This window comes from Mustela lutreola, chromosome 5 (genome assembly GCF_030435805.1).
Source record: "Mustela lutreola isolate mMusLut2 chromosome 5, mMusLut2.pri, whole genome shotgun sequence".
Classification (NCBI taxonomy): Eukaryota; Metazoa; Chordata; class Mammalia; order Carnivora; family Mustelidae; genus Mustela; species Mustela lutreola.
Window position 1 is genome coordinate 50146618 of NC_081294.1, and position 10987 is coordinate 50157604.

At 47.2% G+C, this 10987-nt stretch overlaps 1 long non-coding RNA gene across 1 annotated transcript; it reads left to right on the forward strand.

The window, feature by feature from the left end:
• The first annotated feature begins 533 nt into the window (after positions 1–533).
• Positions 534–10786, forward strand: LOC131831348 (uncharacterized). The gene is made up of 3 exons (XR_009353608.1): positions 534–1269; positions 9489–9714; positions 10232–10786. It is a non-coding gene; the product is annotated as an uncharacterized LOC131831348 (long non-coding RNA).
• Positions 10787–10987: the final 201 nt, after the last annotated feature.

The following is a 10987-nucleotide window of genomic DNA, read 5'->3' on the forward strand; positions in this document are numbered from 1 at the left end:
CCTGCCTTGTGGATCCGCGGGGCGGGAGGGAGAGGGCGCTGTGCCTCTCGGAGCCTGTCCATCATGGAGGCTTGCCTGTACAGGAACAGGTAATGAATGACGCCAAACAGCTACAAGTATTTGCTGGGCTCGAGGATCATGACACATACTTTTAGTAGTAGTAGGTTTTTAGATTTGTCTTTTTTTTTTTTTAAAGATTCTGTTTATTTATGTATTTATTTGTGAGAGAGAGCACTAGAGAGAGAGAGCAAGCACAAGTAGAGGGCAGAGGGAGAAGGAGAAATGGGCTCCTCAACCAAGAAGGGAGCCCGAAGTGGGGTTCCATCCCAGGACTCTGGGATCATGTCCAGAGCTGAAGGCAGACACCTAACTGACTGAGCCACCCAGGCGCCCCTACATTTGTCTTTTTAAGATGCCTTTCCTGACCACTTTTAACATAATAACAGCTGACATTTATAGAGTCCCCAAGAGATTCCTGACCACGTGCAAAGCATTTGACCTGAGTCACCTCGGTTCATCCTCGCAGGTGGGCACTGTGGTTATTCCCGTTTTTCTGATGAAGACAGCACAGCTTGGAGAAGGGAAGACGCTTACGCCAGGCTGTGCCGTTGGCGATGGAGGGGCCAACCCTAGCAGGCTGACGGCAAGGCCACCTGGCTGCCGTGAGCATTGCTTCCTGGAAGCAGGACCTTCACCTGTTTCCCTGGCCTCATAGTCAAAACACCTGGGGCCCATCCGCACCTCTCCTACGGGCTGAGGTGTGACATGGGTAGATTGCTGGCCTTCCTGCCTCGCAGTCTTCCACCTCTCATAAAATAACAGTGCCTACTGTTTTTGGGGAGTGAGTTTAGTGATAATCCGTCATGACTCGGAAGCGCTTAGCTCCACGCTGGGAACATAGGAAGTGCTTGGGGCGGATGGGATTGTCCAAAGATGGCCATATCGATGTTGATACCTTCCCACGGGCTCTTTTTCCCATGTGATGGTGACACTCCTTCCCTGACCACTGGGTGTAGAATCCCTTTTCTTGAACCAGCATGTGCTTGGCCAACAGAAAGAACACTGACTTCTGAGGCTAGGTCATTAAGCGTCCACCTGCCTCTCTCATTTGGTCTATCTCGAGACATGGGCCCGGCTGTCTGAGGCTTCCCACCCTGGGCACCAACCACACTGAGTGAGACCAACGGCCCCGCCTCAGAGCCGCCGCCAGGATGCCGAGGAGAGCAGAGGCCAACTGTCCCCACCAAGCCCTGACCCGACTGCGGATCTGTGAGCAAAACAAATGTTTTTCTTTTAAGCCTCTATGTTTTGTGGTGGTGTCGTATGCAGATTAGATAATAAGAACAATGCCCAAGAAATGGGTCTTGATGTTCTTACTTCTCCCTGAATTAGTGCACTGTCACTAATTCCAGAAGTAGGCTATAAATCAGGAAGATAATGTCTGGAGGTGGGGTAAATTTGGGTTCTGGAAAATCCCCGAAGTGTGTCAACTCCTATTGGCTGTTTGAGAGTTAACGAGCGGCTATGAAAGCTGATTGGATCATCTGAGGTGGGAGGGTTTGTACTATGCAAATGAAGGACAAGCAGGATGAAACCCCTGAAGGTGCGATGGTATGTGTGGTAAGGTGAAGGTTCTGCCATCATTTCTCCTTTGTGAGCCTGGTGGGCTTAGGTAATACATCCTTTGGGATATCTTAACCATTCCCCAACACTCTCATATCACTAATATCATTTCAGCCACACCATACGTCTCCTGGATGGGGTAGGACAGGGAGTCCTCACCCCATATTCCAGTTGGGCAAACTGAGGTACAGGGAAGAGAGGTAATAAGATTCAAGGACATATGGCTGCTCAGGGGCAGAGCAAACTCTCCTTGCTTTTAGAGCTTAGCTCTTCAGCCTGCGAGCTGTGTAACTTGAGGCAAGCAGATTGGCCTCTCTGTCCCTAAATTTTCCCGTCTGTAAAATAGGGTTAAAAACAGTACTCCTTTAGAGGTGCCTGGGTGGCTCAGTCCATTAAGCACCTGACTTGATTTTGGCTCAGGCCATGATCTCAGGGTTGGGAGATTGAGCCCCGGGTCCGCCTCCATGCCTGGCATGGAGCTTTCTTAGGATTCTGTGTCTCCCTCCCCTTTGATCTTCCTCCTCCCCTCTGCTCTTCCTCCTCCCCTCCCTCTCTTAAAAACAAACAAACAAGAAAACAAACAAACAAAAAACTCCTTTAGAGGGCTGTAGTGAGGATTAAATCAGATATTTCATGTGCAGAGTTTCAGATGCTCCTGGCATATAGGAACAAGGTAGGAAGTGGCTGGGTTGGGGTTTAGATTAGGTGGTCTACCTCCAGACTCCATACTGCTGAGACAAGTCCTGGCAATTCCCATCAGTCCCCCAGAAGGACAGACAGCACTAGTGCAGGTCTCCCACTGTGCCCCATAGAGCATGATTTTGAGTCCTCCCTGGTCACCCTTCTCTGTTTCCTGTGCCTTGAATCCATGACGCCCTGAACCAAAGGAAGCACCGTCCCCTCCTCTCGTATTAATGCAGCCTGAGATCACACTGCTCTTTTGGCAGTCACATCGTACTGTTGACTCATCCTGAGCCGGCAGTCAGAATCCTAAGTGTTCTTACCACATGTGCTAGCATCAGGCTGCACTCTTGCCCAGCTAGGATCGGGGCCATGGGAGATTTTAAAAACCTGACTACAGAATTGTGGGGTTTGTTAGCTTTTGCACACTGCTACAGCCAGTCTAAGAAAGAACCCAGATGAGCTCCTCCTCCCTGGGTACTTGGAGACACCCAATACATTTTTAATATACCCTCTTTTTTTTTAGTTCGTGTGAGTGGCATGCTGTTTACTTGCAGCGGAAAAAGCGAGCCGCAGATTGCCTTCTGAGTGGTCTGTGTGTAGGAAGACGGGGGTGTGGCTTGGATGTTGTGGACGAGTGCAGAAAGGGGGGGCTTGGGAAGGTTGTGCCACGTGCCAGCTCTGAGCCCCAACTTTGACTGCCACCTGAATAGGACAGAGTGAGGACAGAGGCTGTGTTCTGGGAGGACACTGGCAGAATTAATCAGGCTTCTAGTACATTGGTTGTTCAAATGGGTTCTGACTTCCCCAAATATATTGTCACCTAACCCACATTCTTCCAGATCCCACAGGATGAAGTGATATTTTTGTCATGTCTAATTTCTTGCCGAACTACAAACTGGTCTCGTTTGGGCCAGGGATCTGCCTGCCTGTGTCCCGACGGGTTGTTGCAAGGGGCAGACTCAGCCATGCAAACCTGTCTTCGGAGAAGTGGCCGTGGAGGCTGGCCAGACACCCCAAAAATGCTTGTGTGTGAGGCTTAATCACATTAATGTCAGGGTATTTCTTAAGGAAATCCCCCTAAATTAACTTACATTTAATCTAATTTATGTCATTTAAAATCCTGAATCAATAAAGCCACGGGTAGAATTACTTTAGCAGGACCCACCTGGTAGTTTCTTCCGGGAATAAGGCTCTGCAGGTCATCTAATGCATCATTGTCTCCTCTTCTGGCTTCAGACTGTCTCTATCTTCTTTAGCATCAGTTCTTGGTAACTTTCACTTGACCACTCTGTAGGAAACAGTGTTACCTTCACTCTAGGCAAAGGAAGGAGGCTCTTCCCAAGATGTGGACAGAGTTAGGGGCTTCCAACCAGGGAAGCTGATACCTCACCCTGAGCTCGCCAAAGCCAGAAGGTTTATCCCTGCTCCATTAAATAGGCAGAAGAGGGAGCAGCAGTTCCTGGGGGCAGAAGAAAGTGGTTGTAGTTACAGGGATTGTAGGAGAGGACGCCTGGCAGGACTTTGGCCTTGGGTACAGGGAGGCAGCCCACTTGTAACCACCCCCCGCCCCCAGCAGGGAAGGAGCTGGAAAATTAGTATCTCAGCCTCATTCTCTCCTCTCCCTCAATCTCCTGCCAGTGCCTCAATGGGCGGAATCTAACTCGAAGTCAGGACAAGACATCCTGTGGAAACAATCCACACATGCTAGCCTGCTGGGGGCACAAGGAAGGGTGGAAATAGGTGGAAAGTGGACCTGGGAGGGAGAGCTGGGAAATGCACAGCGCTTTCTAAACTAGGCACCCACTGTTTGCCTCCCCAGATTAGCGCTTGTTCTAATTCATTGTTGCTCCTGGGAGATCAGGCGTGTGGTGAGGGCGGACTTGGTCTTCTGATGAGGGCTTACTTGGTCTTCGCACTGTTCCCAGGGCCCACCCCTGGGCCTGGTTTGCTTGGGAAACGAGTGGCTGGCTATACTTCTGGTGTCACTGCGCCGGCCGTACAGCTCTGCGAGCAGCGAATGGCCCAGTACACCGCTTGCACACAGAAGGGACTACTGTGGGCACGATCATGGGCACGATTGAGTGAATGGATGAATTGTTAGGGTGGAACCCCTTGACAACTCCATGATGCTAAGTTCGTGTCACCATTCAAGCCCAAATTCATTAAATTTGGCAAGACCGGTTCCTTTGGCCTAGGCACGGTAGCATACATATTATTATCTCTCGTCCCATACCCACACCACCCGGTTCTGGTAGCTTCTCCTCCATTTCCTCAGAAGCAGACCAGGGTTAGTTACCTCAGACTGTTCTTGGGAATTGGCCTTAAATCGGCCAAGGGTGGGAAATGTGTTTCTTCTCTCTCTTTCCACTTTGTCTTTGTCTTTTTTTTTTTTTTTTTTTTTTTTTTCTTAAGTGTATCAGAGGTAGTATTGTTTGCATTTGAAGAGCAGATACGCAGAGAACAGGAGGAGAATTTCAGACTTCGCAGGCTGTACGGTGATGCTGTTAAAGTTTTGGGCTTTGTCCCTTCATTGCTTGGGTTGGGATCCCCCCAGCACTGTCACTTCTTAGCTGTGTGACCTGAGGCAAGTTACTTACTTTCTCTGTGCCTCCCATTTCTTAATCTTCAAAATAGAAGGGTTAAATGGGTCAAAGCCTGCAAACACTTAGTACAGTGCCTGTTACATGGAGAACACTCATTAAATATCATCAGGGGCTTCACCATCCGAGCAACTGGAGAAGAAAAAAAATTGATGCAATTCGATTTTCTTAAGAGATGGAGAGAAGAGGGTGCCTGGGTGGCTCAGTGGGTTAAGCCGCTGCCTTCAGCTCAGGTCATGATCTCAGGGTCCTGGGATCGAGTCCCTGCATCCGGCTCTCTGCTTGGTGGGGAGCCTGCTTCCTCCTCTCTCTCTCTCTGCCTGCCTCTCTGCCTACTTGTGATCTCTCTCTGTCAAATAAATAAATAAATTCTTAAAAAAAAGAGAGAGAGAGAGAGAGATGAGAGTAGAATTTCACAATCCTGGTACAAATTGGAATGAACCAGATGTTTCTCAAGGGCTGCTTGTCTCTTCCTTCCCGCTCTGATGTGGGGTAGGTATAGAGGGAAAAGGATCTGAAACTGTTTCCAAAGGGATTATTCAAAACTAAGCTGTTGTCTTTTTATTTTTTGAGAAAAATCTAAAGACCAGGGACCGTATCTGGTATTCTCGCTTCCTTTTCTGAGAAAGTTCATGAGTTCTTGGCCCCGAATAAGCTTAGTTCTCTACAGCTTCCCACAAGGAAATTAAATTTTCAGGTCCTGCAGAGAAGTTTAGTTATCACTAATATGATCATTGGTGCTGTCACTGTAGGAGTAGGGAGGGGGTGGAGGATGGATTTGACAGCGATGAGAAAACATTCCTCCTCCGGCCTCCCTGCTCAGACATACAGGCACACACAGATATACACGCACACGCACAGACACCCCCCCCCCACACACACACAGACACACACACAAAATGTGACACACTCCCTCAAGGACACACCAGTGCCACCACACACATTTCTTCACAGAAGAGGCACTTTCGCAGGGGCAGTTAGTATCCTGGATGATTTTTTTAAAAAACTCAACCTGACCAGCATTTTTGGGATGTTTATTTAGCCAGAGCTAAGCATTGAGGGAGGTGAGGAGAAAGGCATGTTACCAGCATGATTCTGTCCTCGCCCTGCCTTCTAGGAGATTTCAAAGCAATATACTGGGGGAGACAGAGATACCTCCCAGAGTCTGAAGAAAGGTAGACTGTGACAAGGACTTCTCAGGAGGTTAAGAAATTGCTAATGATTTCTTTCTTTTGGGGCACCTGGGTGGCTCAGTATGTTCGGCATCTGCCTTTGGGGTCCTCGGAGGGAGCCCTGCATCAGGCTCCCTGCTCAGCAGGGGGTCTGCTTCTCCCTCTGCCCCTCCTCCTCCTCGAGCTTGCTTTCTCTCAAATAAATAAAGAATCTGCAAAAGAAGAGGAAAAAGAAAAAAAGATTGCTTTCTTTCTTTGACATATTTTTTAATGGGCTTCAGGTGTTTCACACATTCTCAGGGCGGTTTTGGTCGACCAGCTGTGTTCTGCATTGGTCTGGATTTGAATATTTGATCTGCTGCTTAAAAGCAGTGACACTTTTGAGCCTGATTTCTTAGTCTGTGTACAGGATATCAATATTACCTGTATGTATTAAAATTGTGTTCTGTTGGAAATAACAAAGATCAAATAGCAGTGGCTTAACCAAATAGGAGAGTGTTCTTCTCATGTTAACAAGCAGTTCAGAGGTGGGCAAACCAGTATTGGCGCCATTTCCAAGGGACTCATCAGGGACCCAGGCTCCTTCTGTCTGGCTGCCCAAGCACCCAGAACCACAAGGTGACTGAGAGATGAGTCAGTTGCCTTTGTCCCCCATTTGAAGAGCTTTCTGGAGAGTCCCCCTAAGTGACTCCATCTTATACTTCCCTGGCCACAACTATGCCAGGATGACCAACCTTACCTCCAGAAGAAGATGAGATATCAAGTTTTGTTTTTTTTTTTTTAAGATTTTATTTATTTATTTGACAGACAGAGATTACAAATAGTCAAAGAGGCAGGCAGAGAGAGAGGAAGGGAAGCAGGTTCCCTGCTGAGCAGAGAGCCCGATGTAGGGCTTGATCCTAGGACCCTGGGATCATGACCTGAGCTGAAGGCAGAGGCTTTAACCCACTGAGCCACCCAGGCACCCTGGGATATCAAGTATTTTAACTGCACAGTGTTGCCTCAAACAAAACTGAGGTACCCCGAGGAAGGAAGAAGGGGAGACCCTGTCAGTATCTAACACACTATTTTGGAGTTCTGGAGAAGATTCCCTGAGGTAATTCACATCAAACTCAGCCCAATACCTGACATGTGGTAACTGTTGTTATCAGCTGACACTCTCCTCAGTGTCTTCTCTGACAACCTCCCGTGAGGCTCTCCTCACTGACCCAGGACTCCCTGCACCCAAAACTCAGGCCTCACGACTCAAGCAATCTCAGCCTCTCCTGGAAGTCTTCCCTCACCACTCTGGTCCTCAAAGATACCATCTGCTCTTTTGAAAACCTGTAGCACAGAGATACACTATCACTCAGTAGTCATTTAACATATATTTCATGGCATAACTAAATCTATATTTGCGTGTTTATTTTTCTTCTCAGCTTATAAGGCAGAAATTATATTTTATCCCCACATCAATGCCTCAAAGCTCTCATGACTGGTTATACACATAGTGGGTGCCAATACTGAATACATTGCAGGGCATACTGAGGTGGCCAGCTTCGGTTCCAGTTGCTGGGAGGGCTGGGATGTGGTATTCCAAGGATTTCTTCACGTGTGTGCAATAATGAATCACGCCTTTGGGGGGCATTTGCTGCTCTGTTGACATTGGTTTTCATGGCTAACATAGCCAAGTTGTGGTCATGTCAATGTGCAATGGGGTCACTCTCCAAAGAAGCAGGGATCACAGGCGAGGTTTAAATGCTATTGGAAATCAAGTCATCAGTTGTTTCATCAATTGAGCTCCTGCTATGTGTAAAGAGCAACACTGAGTATGGACCACTTGTTCCTGTCTCACTTCCCATAACCTCTTCCTATCTTGAGGTAAGAAGAGCTCCATTGTGCAGCAACACTCACTTTCTTCAAGCTGTGAATTGAAGGGACTTCCTTGAGTCCATCAATTTCAAAACCATCTCCTAAATGAGACCCAGCCTCTTGCTTTCAAAGGGACCCTTGACAAATAATTAAGAAAGAACATGAAGTAGGACTGTTATGTGTTGGAAAGCCCTATATGTACCTGCCCCCTCTCCAGCCAGCTCATGGCCTGGTTTTTGTGGGTTTCCCGAATGAGCTACCAGAAACCCTCTTTCTCCCTATCCAGTGGAAAGGAAAGGATTTGTCTTCCATCCGATTGCTTTTCATCCCTTAAAGTGAGTGAATTTGGCAAATAATTTCTGAGCCTTTGTTGTGTATAAGGTACTGTGCTGGCATGGATAACAAGAACAGATATTAAATCAATTAAATAGCTGATTAGATATTTGATTAGACTGTGCTAGCTAATGGGGATAGCTTTATCTTTTTAAGACTGATAGAGCACTTTCTGTGTCTATGGGCAAACCCCAGGCTTATATATGTTTTCTCTTTGGATCCCTGAGGGTTTATATCCAAACTCTGAAACAGGTGGAAAATGGACTAATTATCTTTTACTTCCTCCCACCTCCTGCCTTGTGTTGAAATCCCCGAAGGAGGAGGACAGCTTTGAGATCTAAAATGAGGACCTGATATTCTGGGAAGAGACCCCCTTTCAGTTGAGGTGCCCCACGGCAATATGGGCTGGCTTCAGCTGAACACAAGTGGCCACACTTTTAGGCAAAGAGGGCTGTGCCATCTCCCCTATGCCTTGCCTCTGAGTCTCAGGTCTAGTCAATGTGGATGAGATCTCCAAATGCCCCTACCGCCCCATCTGATAGGGGAGAAGGATGCAGTTAAGAAGTCAGAATCAAGTGCCTGCCACGGGGTCGCTGGGATGTGACTTGAGGAGACATCGTAACAGAGTGTCCAGTGAGGGGCCAGAGCTGGGGCTCAGGGAGGATACAGCCAAGTCTCAGGATCAACAGAGCCAAGGAGATGCTGAATCATAGGGAGGACAACCTCCATTTACTGTGCCGCTGTTACATCAGTGGTGGACGCTTCAGAGATGGGTACAACAAGGCGAGAAGCAAACACCCAGGGCCAGAGGGATGCGTACCTCAGTAGAGGCCAGCCCGGACATTGGGTGGCACCTGCACCTGCCAAGATGACAGGCATGGTCTAGAATAGATAAGCTGCCCATAAGGCCAGGGTGGTAAGAAAAAGCCTTGTGGGAATTTAGCTTCACTCCAGAGGAGACAAGAAGAAGGGGAAGGGGAAGACTGTTCAGTTAGCCCCAAAGGAATGGGCTTCGGCCAGAGGAATGAGGGCATTATCTTGCTATGGAAAGAGTAAGAGTGTTTGTTTGTTTGTTTGTTTGTTTTTGTTTGTTGTTTGTTTGTTTGCCATTTTCAGAAACAGTCGTACCAGAATTGTGACTTTGAACTTTATACCCACCAGGGGGGTTAGGTCAAAATATTCTCAAGTAGTTTCTTTTCTGACCTTCTCTTGGCTTCTATCTCAGAGAGCCTTCTCAAAAGCTGAAGTGCTTGCCAGGACCAAGGTGGGTATTAAACCCATGAATAACGGCTGAGGCTTCGTCTGAAGACTCCATAGTTTCCCTGAAGGGACGCATATTCATATTCGTCTTTTAACCAATGGAGAAACCAGAAGATGACTCACCCTTCAGAGCTGAGGGGGCAGTCATGATGCCTTTGACAAGAATCCCTCTGGCTTCTGGATTTTTCTAGGTGAGGTCAAGGCAGCTCTGTGAGGAGCGCATGGGAGAAGGGAGGCAGGAAGGGCTGGGAAGAGCTGTGGTGGCCATTTTGGACAAGGGGTTCATCCTGCCACAGACTGCATCTCCACACAGAGGCAGGCTTCAGTTCTGAAATGCAGCTCCCGACTCAAACACCCACCCTCAGATTCACACACTCACTCATGGAACTGTCTCTCACCACCACAGCAATGAGTGACCCGGCCCGGAAGCCCTTTCCCCTTCCACAGGCAGAAAGAGGAAGGAATTATGGAAAAACAAAAACAAAAACAAAACTTCTCAGTAGAGAGAAGTTGGGGTGGGGGGCAGGGGACAGCTTCGTTTCTCCCTTCCTTGGAGTATAAGCAATTCCACCTAATTTCTTTCACACTAAATGAGGTTGCCAAGGAAATCGATGTGGAGCGACCCCCACAGTGTGGGTTGAACTTACAGAAACTCAATATACTCCCTCATAAACCAGATCAATTAAGAGGTGATTATTCACTTTACAGGCAAATGCTTTGCTTCTGCACAGGATTCCTTTAAGGAGGACTTTCCTAGGGCATCTAAGAATTTGCTTCCAGACCATGAGTATCTGATGGAAGGCAGAGGAAGGAAGAGAAACAAGAGCTCTTGTCTGCTCTACCTCCAGGAGGAATGAAGACAAATGATGAAGGATCTCTGAAATCATGTAAATCAATGGAAAAAACAAGATGGATTCCCCAAATTAAATTTATATGCAATTTTGCCTAGCATTATAAAATATTAGCTTTTGCAAAAACCTAACATTTGCTACTATATGCTGAACTGACATGTTCATGACATGATTTATTTACATGAATCCTCATGACAACCAGAGATGTGGATATTATCCTCACCTGTCATTGAGTAAACCAAGGCCCAGGATGGGAAGACACTTGTCAAAGGTCACAGATATTTCAAGTTCACATCACTCCATAAATCAATGCTCATAAATCCAACTGTGTGTGTGTATATGTGTGTGTGTCTGTCCCTTGTGGGTTTTGTTTTTCTCCCAAATGAAGCACAAAGGGTTAATCAACATTCATTCCTCCATTTGAAAATGTTTTCTAAAAAGGAAACTATTTTTGGATAGAGTGAATTAAAGAGTAAACATGAGTCTTGCTGTTAGTTTATTTTCCCTGAGTGCACACACTCCTCCAACAATAATTCATCCAGGATGTGAGCTGGAACTCATTAGAAGTCACCAGGCCTGGGGGAGAAGATAAAACCACGATTAAAGACATCTG